At 47.9% G+C, this 13,321-nt stretch overlaps 1 protein-coding gene across 5 annotated transcripts in view; it reads left to right on the top strand.

Moving 5' to 3' along the window:
* The window catches only part of CPNE4 (copine 4), a 340,611-nt gene that overhangs the window by 110,489 nt on the left and 216,801 nt on the right, over window positions 1–13,321 (top strand). Inside the window, exon 1 of one of the 5 annotated variants that reach the window (XM_418786.8) lies at window positions 12,133–12,204. The exons of 3 other annotated variants lie outside the window; for them this stretch is intronic. The gene's annotated coding sequence lies outside the window, so the exon portion shown is untranslated. Of the gene's footprint in view, window positions 1–12,132; window positions 12,368–13,321 lie in introns of those variants that run through there. One more of the 5 variants, XM_025147493.3, reaches the window with a different exon arrangement.

Raw genomic sequence — 13,321 nt, 5'->3', positions numbered from 1 at the left:
CTGGCAGGCATAACAATAGAACAGTTGATGGGTCTCGGGGCATGGACTCGGATAGAGGCACAGGCAATTTCGGGACCTGATGTTTCCCGAGAAATAATGGCTGTAGCCAGACGGGCTATGGACAAGATAAAGGCTCCTGGAGGTACACCTATTTACATGGGGATACGACAGGGGCGGGAAGAGCCGTTGGGTGATTTTGTGGATAAGGTTATGGATGCGATTAAAAAGGCTAGCGTACCAGAGTACATGCAGGGGGCATTGCTTAAGCAGTGTGTGCTTCAGAATGGGAACTCGAATACTCGGTCCCTTGTCAATACCCTGCCTGGGGATTGGTCGATCCCGGAGCTACTGGAAAAGGCTGCTACGGTCCCCTCGGGGACCCAGGCTTTCCTAGTGAATGCCCTGCAGAAGATTGGGGATGGGTTACGGGAGCAGGCCAGAGCATTGCAGGAACAATCAAGGTCAGCTCAGACTCAGGTGTTAGCAGCCCTTGCGCCCCTCCAAGCTGTAGCCTCCACGGGCGCCCACCCGCGCGGCAACCCCCGCATGAAGTGCTTTCGCTGTGGGAATGTCGGACACATCCGCCGTGAATGCCAAGCAGATGGGGTCTGGTGCGGCAAGTGTCAATCGAACACCCACAACGCCAACGCCTGCCGCCGAAAGTCGGGAAACGCGAGGAGCAGCGCGAACAGCAGCCGCGCCCGGACACAAGTAGCAGCTGCAACATCGAACGCCCCCGGCAGCAACAACCCCAGCCTGCCACAAGCGGGAGCCTCGGCCTGGACGTGGCAGCCTCAATAGACATTACCATCTTGTCTAATCAACCCCACCGAATTGCTACCGGACTGTTTGGCCCTGTTATGATAAATGGACAAGCGGTGGGAGGGCTGCTGCTCGGAAGATCATCAGCCAGCATGTTAGGACTATTTGTCTTGCCCGGGGTCATAGATGCGGACTACCAAGGAGAAATTATGGTTATGGTGCATACCCCTTACCCGCCAATAAGGATTAACAAGGGGCAACGGATAGCTCAGCTAGTTCCGCTGCCGCAACTAACGAAAGGGATGATACCCCTAAAGCAGGAACCGAGAGAGCAAAAAGGATTCGGTTCGACTGGGGGACTAACTCTGCTCACTATTGACCTGTCAGATCGCCCAAAGAAACCATGCACATTGTACTACCGAAATCAGAGCATTATTCTGACAGGATTATTGGACACGGGCGCAGATACATCGATCATTACCCCAGGAGAATGGCCGTCGGAATGGCCACTTCAATCGTCCACTACTACAGTGACCGGGGTTGGAGGAGTGACGTTAGCAAGCCGGACTCCCATGCTCGCTGTAGAAATAGACGGCCGAAGAGCCACAGCTGTGTTTTCACTAGCCCTGCTTCCGCCCACAGTATCCTGCCTTATTGGTAGAGACGTGTTGGCTCAATTAGGCCTTGTCCTTACCAATGAACACCCTTTAGGATAACGGCCATTGCTTGGACTTTCCCGCTGCCACTTACATGGACTACGAACAACCCGGTTGTGGTTAAGCAATGGCCACTAAAACGGGAAAGTCTTCTACAAGCACATCAGTTAGTGCAAGAACAATATGCTCAGGGTCACCTGAAGTTGTCCACCAGCCCATGGAACACCCCAATATTTGTGATTCAAAAGAAATCCGGGAAGTACCGTCTGCTGCACGACTTAAGAGCTGTTAATGATCAGATGGAACCCATGGGGGCTCTTCAACCCGGCCTGCCTAATCCTGCCATGTTACCTGAAGACTGGCCTATCCTTATCATCGACCTCAAGGACTGTTTTTTCACAATTGCTTTACACCCCCAAGATACGAAATGTTTTGCCTTTACCTTACCGGCAATAAATAGGGGGGAGCCTGATAAGCGCTTCGAATGGACAGTCCTACCACAGGGGATGCGTAACTCCCCAACTATTTGCCAGTTGTATGTTGATGCTGCTTTACAACCGCTACGTAAAGAAATGCCCAACACTATCATCTACCATTACATGGATGACATTCTCTTCGCCCAGCAGGATCCGTTTACGGAGCAGCAGATTGAACGCGTCAAAACAGTTCTAGCGGAATTCTCTTTGGTGGTTGCTCCTGAAAAGGTGCAAAGGTCTGCACCTTGGAAATATCTCGGATGGCAAATTACAGGGAAGCAAGTAACACCACAAAAATTGACTCTAGCTACTGACATCGCCACACTGAATGATGCACAAAAGCTCCTCGGAGACCTACAATGGTTGAAACCGGTCGTAGGTCTCCCCAATACATTATTAGAAAAACTAATGCCCCTGCTAAAGGGTACAGATCCTTGCACCCCCATCTCCCTCACATTAGAGCAACAGGAAACCTTACAAGACATTACTGACTGCGTCTGCAAGGGATTTGTCTCCCGCCTGGATCCTAACCTACCATTGGACCTTATGATTTGGAATAACAGGACACACCTTCTTGGTGCAATCACTCAATTCCGAAAGAAAACGGGGGAGAGGGTGCTGGAATGGCTCTCGCCACCTCTTCAAAAACGAAAAACAATAACCACAAAAATTGAGAACCTTGCAGCTGTTATTAGGAAAGGCCGCGTGCGAATATTGGAAGTCAGTGGTCGGGAGCCAGAGACTATTTATCTCCCAATGGAAAAGGCGACCTTGGATTGGTATTTGCTAAACTCGCCGGACTTAGCCGAAGCACTCCTAGCCTCAGGGGCTAGGGTAAAGTCAGGTCCACTGGTCCCGCGAGCGCTGCAGTGGCTTGGTGAGTGGAGCTGGATAAGCACGCCTATGCGGAGAGATAGACCTATTCCGGGAGCAGTGACGGCCTACACTGATGCTGGAAAAAAGACACGCAGAGCGGCTATTGTCTGGGAAAAAGAAGGGACATGGCAGCAACACATATTAGAGGCCGTACCTGAAGACAGCCTACAAACACTGGAACTCCTTGCTGTGGTGTGGGCGGTAGCCAGTATTGACGAGCCATTGAATGTGGTCTCGGACTCCCTCTACGTAGTAGGGGTTGCATCGCGAATCGAAGACGCAATTATTAAGGAAGTGCAAAATAAGCGGCTCTATGAGCTGTTCCTACAGCTCAGGCGAGCTCTTGCGAGTAGAACGGCACCCTACTCTATCATTCATATCAGGAGTCATAGGCTGAATGTCGGCTTGGGGAAAGGAAACCAAAAGGCCGATCAGCTGGTATCTGTAGTCGTGCCGCTGTCGCAGTTTACCCTGGCAAGGGAGGCTCACGCTACCTTTCACCAGAATGCCAGGGGGCTACAGAGGCACTTTCAAATTTCTCGGGCGGATGCTTCCGTTATAGTTAGAAGCTGTCCGGTTTGTGCTAATCATAATGGTGGAGTGGGGTTGGGGGTTGGTGTTAACCCTCGGGGTCTGCATATCAATGAGATATGGCAAATGGATGTCACTCATGAATCTAGCCTAGGTAGGCTAAAGTATGTACATGTCACTGTCGACACGTATAGTAACTTTATCTGGGCAACTGCCCAAGCCGGGGAAAAGGGCACCCACGTAACCAGGCATCTCACTGCGTGTTTTGCAGTCATGGGAGTGTGTAGGCAACTAAAGACAGATAATGGCCCCGCGTACACGGGCCAGAAGGTCCAGAGGTTCCTACAACAATGGGGTATAAAGCACGTTACGGGAATTCCACATAATCCGCGGGGACAGGCAATAGTTGAGCGTGCTAACAGCACCCTAAAAACGTATCTCAAGAAATTCACGGACATTCAAGATCCCCAAGAAAGGCTAGCTAAGACGCTGTTTGTATTGAATCACTTGTGCATAATGGGCCCCTCAGAGTGTCCTGCAGCAGAGAAACACAGGATACAAGGCCCGGAGTCTAAGAAACAGAGAGATGAGGAGGAAATGTGGGTTAAATACAGGTGTTTGAAAACTGGCCTCTGGCAAGGCCCCGCTAAGGTACTCTACTTAGGGCGAGGTTATCTTTGTGTTTCCACACCAACAGGCTCACAGTGGATCCCTGCTCGTTGGACGAAGCCTGTCACCCCTCCCCAAGCTGGACAGAATCAGGGACCCGGTTTTGCACCTGAATCTGTTACTCAAGCCACATCAGACTCTCCTCCATCATCTTCTGCCTCAACAGAAGGGAATGATTGCCAGACTGATCTCCAGTAGCTTTGCCGGTTTTGTTGCCCAGAAAGAAAACGGGGGAAGTGTGGAGAGCCTGTACACAGAGTGGCTACGTGACAAGGGCCACAATGGAATGCCACTCGTGAAACAATAAAAGAAAGTATGTAACTAGAGGCAAGGACGGCTACTCGGGTAGATGGAAAACAGGGTGCATATCTACAGCAATGAAGAAACAGTAACCACAAGGCTAACCACAAAGGTCAAGATGAAGTAATGCATAATCCGCCAATCCTGAGCTATGCTTTTGCAATATGTATAAGCTCATTACCTACTGTATAAATACAATACCAATGTGCCTAATAAATGAGACTTGTTGATCATGACAGCTTGAGACTCGTCTCCCGCGGTTATTTTCCGACAAAGGCCCTTAACAAGCAAATTGGAATTTGTCAGCTGCGTTAGAAAGTTCCCCTTTTCTATCAGACACTGCAGAACAACTGGGAGTCTTTTCATCAGAAGATGCTGAACTCGTCTTTTCTGTATCATACATGAGGGATATATGCAAGAGAATTTTCTGTTCTGACAGTGAAAAAATGATTTTACCTAACTGAACATTACTTTATTATAGAGAACAGGCTTAACTGCATCTTTAAATTGTGAAGATGAGATAATTAATGGTTTGAGTGTACATTTATTCATCAATTCCCATTTGGTACAGTACTTCCTTATTCATATTCTCATAAAACCAATAAAAATTATGATCCCTAGAATACAGGGAACACGGGATATTTAATATCTTCTATGATATCAGGGCTGTAAGTGTTGCCAGGAACCATGGTACCTTGTAAAGAACCACCTCTGACCCTGGCAGCAGAGACTTTTTATTGCTGAAGCACTGAGATTGCCTCCTGCTGTGTGTGAAGCTTCAGCACAAAAGGACCTGGGTGTTTTTAAGCAAGCCATTATTTCTAACAAAAAAATGCTTTTTCTCTCTCAGCCAATTGTTGAGAGAAAGGACAGACACTTATTGTTGAACGAGCTTGAGAGTTTTCTGTTCCAAGGGAAATAGTGTGAGACTGGCATAATCAATTGCTATTTGACGGAGTGATAGAAGTGCACATGCAATGAGGAGCTAAAATTCTGTCAGGAAGCAGCCAGAATAGCAAATTGACAGAGAACATCTTGGTGACAGCGTGGACCAGGTGTTGCACACAGCTCCATCTTTACACTTCCTTAATTCATGGATGAACAGCCGCAGTTAAACAATGTTTGTTTCATGGTAAAATGTCATGTTTCATTCAAGGGGGGAAAAAAAGACTATTCTGAGCTCGTTTCAGGCTGTGACCTTTTCTCATTCTCTACTTTGCTCAATGGGGGCAGACCAGAATATGTTATGGGCTGCCAAAACACAGAGGAGGCTGGTCAAAGAAATACGGGACCTGTCTGTAAGACTCTTGATTCGTATGTTAGAATATTCTTGTGAAACCAACACCAAGGTATAACAAATCACTCTAGCTATAGTTCCTTCCAGTTCTACCGCTGCTGTAAGGAAAGCTTTCTTCAATAACGCAGTGCCACTTATGAGCACCATTTCTCTGCTTAGATGCTATGTTCTTTTCTTCTTTCCCATAATCCTCATATAGTTAGCTTATCTGTTTTTAAGCATATTTTTAAAATCCAGCTAACATAAAAAAAAAAAAAAGGCTGAAAACGGCTTCCTTCTGTGCACAGTAATCTTGCATCCTCCATCCTTGGACAACATATGAAAAGTCAGGATGGTTATGGCACTCTGCCCAGTGCCAATTTGGAGCACTACCAGACGCCACGACAGCATCTGACATGTTGGTTAGGGCTTACATCTGCAGTCTGTTGGCCAGTGAGCCAGCTGCACTGGCTACTTGTACTGGGCTTGAAGATCCAGTAAGGGTAAATGGAGCCAAAATTGTGATGCTGTAGCAATTGACGCACAGCCTCCCTTAACTACTTGTCCTGATAACGTGAGGACTCCTACTATTTCAAGAATTTGGGGAGTATGGAATTAGCAGGGCTTGCAGTAGGGCACTAACCTTAGCACTGTATTGCTATGAGAATGCATCTCTGTTGCTGTAGCTACGAGAAATCCTCTGTAATTTTTCTGGGGAGGATGTGAGAGGATTGGACTTTCCATTAAGTTTTAGGCTGTAACAAATCTTTTTATTTAAAGGGAGGGTTATTTTTCTTGTTGCCTCAGTTGATTGGCTTGATGTCACTAAGCAGGGCTGGCTCTGAGGGAGAACACGAGAAGGCTGTATATACTGTAAAAGGGTAAAAGTACCACCTGTGGCAAAAAGGCTTGATCCCTCAGCAAGATGTGTGGGTAAAGCTAAAGCTGTTCTGTGTATCTCAATCACCAACACTTACCACTTTCTTCGAATTCCTTTTTTAAGATCTGTTTCAGAGACAGGTCATTTTTCTTAGAGTAACAAGGGTGGGAGGACTAACCAAGGTATCTTTCTTTACCCTCAGTTCTTTCACTTGTCACACTTCCCAGGGATGTCAGATAGCTCAGCAGGTGATATTGATGTTAATACAATCCTACCAAGTCAGTGGCATCCATTTCTGTGGCAGTTACTGCTTGTGACGATTCCTGTCTCCTGGGAGCTGCTGGGCACTACTCAGGCTCCTTAGCGTCAGCTAATGCTGTGGCACAAGTGAGTGCTACATGGCAGCACCATGTGATATTGTTTAGCAGGGACAAAGAAGACTTGCTAGACAGCAGAGTGCCTTTCTTCAGGCCAGTGTGTACCTTCTCCTTCATCGCATTACCCTGTACCCCCATTCAGTTGTCAGCAGCAATGTCTTCATGGGTGTTTTGTACCACTGTGCTCAGGGATACCTGAAGTGATTCTGGATCAAAGCCAAGATAGAATATCCCAAGTTGGTAGAGACCCATGAGGATCAATTCCAACTCATAGCTCTGCACTGGACTGCCCCATACTGTGCGTATGGAAACACTTGTTCATAGGAAAACATTTTATCATTACAACAGTTTCTAAAAAAGCAAGAGGATTTAAGTATTTTAGTCTGCCTTCTATGGCTGCTGATGAATGATAAGACAGCACGACAAATGCCCAGGGCACCTTTGCTGTGGGGTTCATTATGGAATTGGCCAAGAGAATCCAGAAGAAAATGTTTTTTTGCTGTACAACAGAAAGGAATTTTCTCCCACAGGATTATTAATACATGTAGCCTATACTGCAACAAACATAATTAGCAGAGACCAATGTTTCCATGGGAAGTTCCAGCCTTGTTTTCACCAACAAGGGAAGTAAAGTGTCGGAAAGAAAAAGCATCTGGAGAAGCCAATTGCAAACACATTTATTCACAAAAATATCAAAAGGCTTTCCTTTGCTTTTTGCATTTTATGCAACACACAATAGCAATAATATGATAGGCAGTAAAATCTGAAATGAAATGGAGCAAAATGAAAACCTGAAGCATTCACTTTTGCACGAGTGCTTCCAAATCGTAAACTCATTTCTCTCATTGTTTATTCTATGCCGTAGATACGCACTTTTGTCTCAGGGATTTTTCTAATGAAAAATCATACAGTTGTGAAATTTTCAACCGGTTCTGGAGGAGACGAGTGTGATACAATGTTGATATTGGGGATTTGGGAGTGATAAACCCTGCGTTGTTACTTGCAGATGAACTGGCCTGCTCTAATGAAGGTAGAACTGGCAGCGTTCCCCAGCACTTCGGAGTGATGAATAAAAATGTAATCGGGTGACTTTGAACCACTATGCAGTAAAAACACAGGTTTTCTTTGACAGTGGAAATAAAACCTTAGATGTGTCCTTTAACAATGCGTGGGCAGGCTGTGGGAATTGAGGGTACAGTTGCTGCCTTTACCTGAAAGGGAAACTCAGCTTTCAGAAGTCAGTGAAACATTTGTGCGGGAGACGAGTAACAAGGAATTTCAAGGTTATCACTGTAAGGCTTCAGATACTGTCATGCATCATAAGATTGCCTAGTTAATTTGGGTAACCACTACGATCCACAACTACAGCTGTAACCTCAGGTCTGTTTTGCTTTGCTTTTAATTCATTCGTTTTAATTTTCTCAAATATGTTCGGTAATTCCAAGACCTGTAAAGGCAATGGGGTTCTGGCAAAGGCTCTCGGGAACTGGTGGTTACAATTCTGCTGCTGCAATGCTCAGAGCCTTAGAATGGTTTCCTGGACTGGGGGATCACCTTCTATTTGAGTGCTATCAAAGCTGCCACTGTGTATCATTTGTGCCTATCTATGACATAAGTTAAGAACGGCGTACAAAACTAAGAATAGTATTGTTGCTGACAAGAAAAGCCATCTCTGTGCCACCTACTCAGGATGACTATGGAACACGCAGAGTCATAGCCATAAACCTCAGGAGAACAAATCTTGCTTTTGTGGAATAGTGATCTCATTAAAAATGAATTCACAGGAGGAAATACAGAACTGGAGTAGTACCTGGGTGAGCATAGATTAGAGCTGAGCTTTAGGGCAGTGTACCTGACTTCTAGCCCTGGAAACACCTCAAAGAACCTGGTTTTTGGAAAGTAGGTGATAAGCACTATTTGAATCACAGCCTTTTCCCACATAACTAATCTTTAAAACAAGAGGATTCCCTTCACTAGTGCTTGTGGGGATCAGGCATGTGGTTTCCAATGCAACTAAAGCAGGATTTTTACTAGAAACGGTGAAAGGAAAGTGAAGTTTCTAAGCAGAATCTGGTACAAGTCTGGTAGTAAAATGTTAGGTGAAAGTTTGCAAAGACAACTGACAGAAACTTATATCAGATAAAAAGCTTTTTAAAACAGGAGAGAGGGAAAAAAAAAAAAAAAGAGGGAAAAAACCAAGAGATGCTCTTTTCCTGATGTGCTTTTGAAGATTTGTTTTCCCTTATTTACAAGTGCTGGTTGCTGGGCTGAGTTGATCCAGCTGCACTGTGGTTATGGGCCCAGGCTACGCTAATCAATATGGGAAACTGAACAGTATAAGATAGTCCTAAATTCTCAAGTGAGTATTTTAAAATTAGCAAAAGAATGAGTTTTGTATTCTCAGATTTCATACTCTTAAGAAGTGTTGGCTGTGTAACGCTGCAGGTAAGTAAGGCAATCATCTGCTCAGCTTTAGACACCAGCACTAGTGTGGTTTTGCACTGACTCGTCTCAGTGTGATGGGGTCTTTGCCAACCCATACAGCTAACAGAAGTAAGTGTGACAGTCATGACAGTGTAAAAACAGGGAACAGCCCTGCTCTGGTTATGAGTGGAGACCTTCAGAAAGCTTTTTGCATTGGTGGCCTCTGTCACCCCGGCTCGCATTTACGCTTCTGTGTGCTGTGACTGTGATGATTCACTCCTGTTTATCAGTTTGTAGCTGTCTCACTGGGACCTATATAAAAAGGTAGGAAACTACTCCTGGTGATAAAGTTTTGATTTTGCTGAAGCTGTAGAGCTTGGGAGATTTAATTGTGCTTTTGCATCCTATTTTTGTGACAACTGCAACGTGTACAAGGCAAGGACACAAGATGTGATAGATCTTCTTTTGTCATAATTAAGAAGGCTGATGGAGTGATGCTGATTCCAACTGCTATAAATCCTGTGTTTTATTTGAACGTTGACTGGTTTATGTGAGCTTAGCAAGAGCAGCACTTACACCGCAATGCTGATCGCTGTTGGCAAGCAGGAATATCATCCTGAACCGGCTTTGGCCCACTTAAGATATTCGGATGCCACCCAGAGGAAGAAGCAGGTACTTGTAGCAGGGCTGTCCTGATTTATAGCAGCTCTCTGTCCTGGAAAGGGTGCTCCAGTAGTACCAGTGGACTATTAGGTAATGACAGTGAGCAGCGGAAACAGGCAGGGCACGTAGCTGTGTGGGCACATAACTACAGGGTGACATCCAAGGCCCTTATCATTTCCATGCCATGGAGATGTATGGTTTGAGTGCTGGAGCAGAAGATAGGGAACAGAAATCTCAGTGTTCATCCTGACTCAGCTAAGTGCAGAGCAGGGTTGGACCCTGCTCCCTCCTCACAGTTACCCAAGTGGTGAGCTCCTGTCTACACCTGGCTCCTGTCTTCACAAATATATTTTGTGAAAATCTTGCTAAAACCATTTCTGCAGGACTTGCTGGGCTTCTTTTTTTCTAGAGTGCTGAGCTGGAACCTCTGATGTACCATTGCTCTCCTGCTTCCAGAGAGCAGCTGCAGTGTGCTGTCACAGCCCGCAGCCTGACACAGCACAGGGAGCCTGGGCACAGGGCAGCCCCTCTGGGATGGCACAAATCTGCTCTGAAGATCTGCAGGCGTTTCCTTCAGGGGCTTCACCAGTAGGTTTTCAGTGCTTTTCTTTCAGCTTGGACCTCCCAGCAGTGCCAGCACAGGGCTATGTGGTTTTGCTGTAGTTCCACTAAAAGATTTGTAAGATCCAAGTAAAGCTGTGGAAAGCCTTTGCTTTCTGTAGACTCAGCCAGTTTGGATGTTAGGCAATGTGGGCTAGGTATTCTAAATAAAGAAAAAACAGCACAGCTTTAATTTTACAAAAATAGTAACAAAGAAGAGGTGAGCGGAAAAGACAGGAGAAATCTCATTAATTATGGCAATAAATTATGATTAGGTGAGTTTTATGTAAATCTCACTGTTCTATAAAAGTAAGTGAAGTGTATTTCAGTGGATGCACAGATACTATGACAGATCTTTGATTTTAATGCTGTGAACAAATTACTGATCAGCAGCATTTTTTTGCATAATGCGCTCAGCAAAACACTGCTTTTAATTTGCACTTTATCTGCACTGAAAAAAAAGAAAACAACCACCAGGATTACAATGCACACTCCTAACGTGTACTTTTGATGCTGGTGGTATGACATTAAAATCTCTAATCAGAGAGGCAGGGTCTCTGGCAGAGGGTTCCAGCTCCACTGCAAGTTGTTATTTTTAATGCAGAAGGACTGTGATGTTCCTGCTCTGGGCTAGCAAAACGTGTTCAATTGCCTCCTCTCCATTTCACACCTCTTGGCTCTCAGGAGCTTCACCCCAGGGCTTGCCAGCTCAGCAAACTCCTGGCGTTAACTTCACAGCCTAAGAATGATGTGTCTTTGTTTTGTGCTCCTTTCCTTCAAAGTCAGCATTACCGGAGAAGTCTTCCTTTCTGAAGTGCTCTGTGTGTATGGTCGTGTCTGTTCGGGGGACGACAGGATGCAGCAGCAGCGTCTCTCTCAGGGCCAATGCTACAGCAGCTCTGTCACTGTCACATCCGTGCGCCTGGGAGAGGCTTCTGAATTTATCTTCATCAAATCCTTGTGAGATAGGGCAGAGAAATTCGATTATGCAGCTGGGGAGCCACGGCACAACCATACCGCATCCCACAAACACCGAGGCACGTGTCTAACTGACAAGTGCAGGCCCAGTTCTCTGCGTAATCTGAGGATTCCTGGGAAGCCAGCCAGACGTTTTGTGTGCGCCCGCTTGGGCATCACCACAGCCGCTCGGCAGAGTTGAGCGGCTGCCACGGGTGGGCAAAGTCAGACATTGAATCCCGCTGTCCCAAGTCCTCGTGCTGTGTTTTAACTGTGGGAGCAGCTCTCTGCTTCGCTGGGGCTGTTTTACTCGGGTGTCCTCTCCGTGCCGGGATATCCACGGAGAGCTGGGCACGGAGCACAGCGGCCCCTCAGCAGCCAACGGAGCCGCCGTTCCCTCAGCCCTCGGGCTCCGGGGGCTCGCAGCGCGCTCCAGTCCCACCTCTGGCGGCTGCTGGGGACGGGCGGGCGAGGCCGGCCAGGGGCCGGCTCCGCTCGGAGCTGCCTTCCCCCAGGGGGCGCTGCCGCGGGCTCCGGCATCGGGGTCGGGGCGGCTCCGAGCTGGGGGAGCGCCCGGCGCGCCCGCCCGCCTTCTCCCTCCCTCCTCCTTTCCCTCCCTCCTCTCCTCCCTCCGTCCCCTCCCCTCGGCGGTGGAGCCGCCGGGCTCCCTCGCTCCTCTTCACATGGGGCTCGCCCCGCCGGAGGGACAGCGCTCCCGCCCTGCCGCCAGCCGCTGAGAGGGAGCCGAGGCGGGCAGGTAGGGGCGGCGCCCTGAGGGCAGCTGGCGCGGCGGGAAGGGCTGTGGGGCTGCCGGCTCCACGCACGTGAGCTGCTCGGTTACCGCCGCTCCGTTGGTGCCGTGTTCCCCGAATACCCGTCGGGACGCGGGCGGAGGCTCCGTCGGTTGCGTGCGGGACTTGGTGCGTAGCTGCGAGCATGCGTTTGTCAGAGCACGGAGGGAAGTGCAATAAAGTGGGAAGTTTCCTTTACTTAGAGTCTGTTAGAACAGGAAAAAAAGCTTTTTTACTTCTTTCTTTCTCCCCCCCTTTTTCGTGCACGTGTACGCGTGTGTGCTGTAAGTGCTTTCAGGTGAGGGAGCTCTTTGGGGATGGCATTTTGAAGTTCGTTCTGGGGTCCCTGGAATTGCAGGTGTGGGCCGCTGCAGTCCGTGGGGCGAGGGAAGGGCAGTGCGCTGCGTGCTGCGGGGCTCGGGCACGCCTCGCTGGGAAGTTTCCCGCAGCCTTTAAGACCTCCGCGGAGCTGCGTTTGGGGCGGCTGGGTACGAGAAGCGGTGTTTCTGAAGTAGGGCATAGCAGCGTCACTGTCAGCTGTGGTGTTCCCTCAGCGAGGACTCCTCCTGCTCCAAGGCGTGCGTGTGCATTCTGTGTCTGTGGGTAGATGTGTGGGGTTGCTAACCTCGTGGTCGCAGCAGAGGCTCAGATACCCGATGTCCTTAAGGTCGCGTCTGAGCTCTCCCGTGAGCTTACGCCTAAGGTCTTCTCCGAGCTGGGAAAAAATGTCACTGAAGTTGAAAGCGCTCAGGAAACCTAAGAAGAATGCAAGGAGATTCTCAGTGTGCATGTGGAGAGCACCAGCAGCTCGTTAGCTGAGCTGCCAAGCCCACCTGTCTGTCTCCTCATCTTTCGGGAGAGGTTTGCCTAGAATAAGGTGCTCAAATGTACCTTGGTTCAAAATACTGCAGGGAAGTGAGTTACGGTGGGCTAATCCTCCTGATAAGCGATCAATGTTCGTACCTCGAGCAGAAAGTCAATGGGGACCGCTGTTATATTCTTCACACACTATATCCACACAGTTATATTCTTATCAGCGTGGCAAAGTTTGGAGCTCCCAACAGCAGAACAGCTGGCGGCGTG

The sequence above is a fragment of the Gallus gallus genome, chromosome 2, assembly GCF_016699485.2.
Source record: "Gallus gallus isolate bGalGal1 chromosome 2, bGalGal1.mat.broiler.GRCg7b, whole genome shotgun sequence".
Classification (NCBI taxonomy): domain Eukaryota; kingdom Metazoa; phylum Chordata; class Aves; order Galliformes; family Phasianidae; genus Gallus; species Gallus gallus.
Note: the sequence above shows the minus strand (reverse complement) of the source record. Positions and strands in the feature narration are given on the sequence as shown.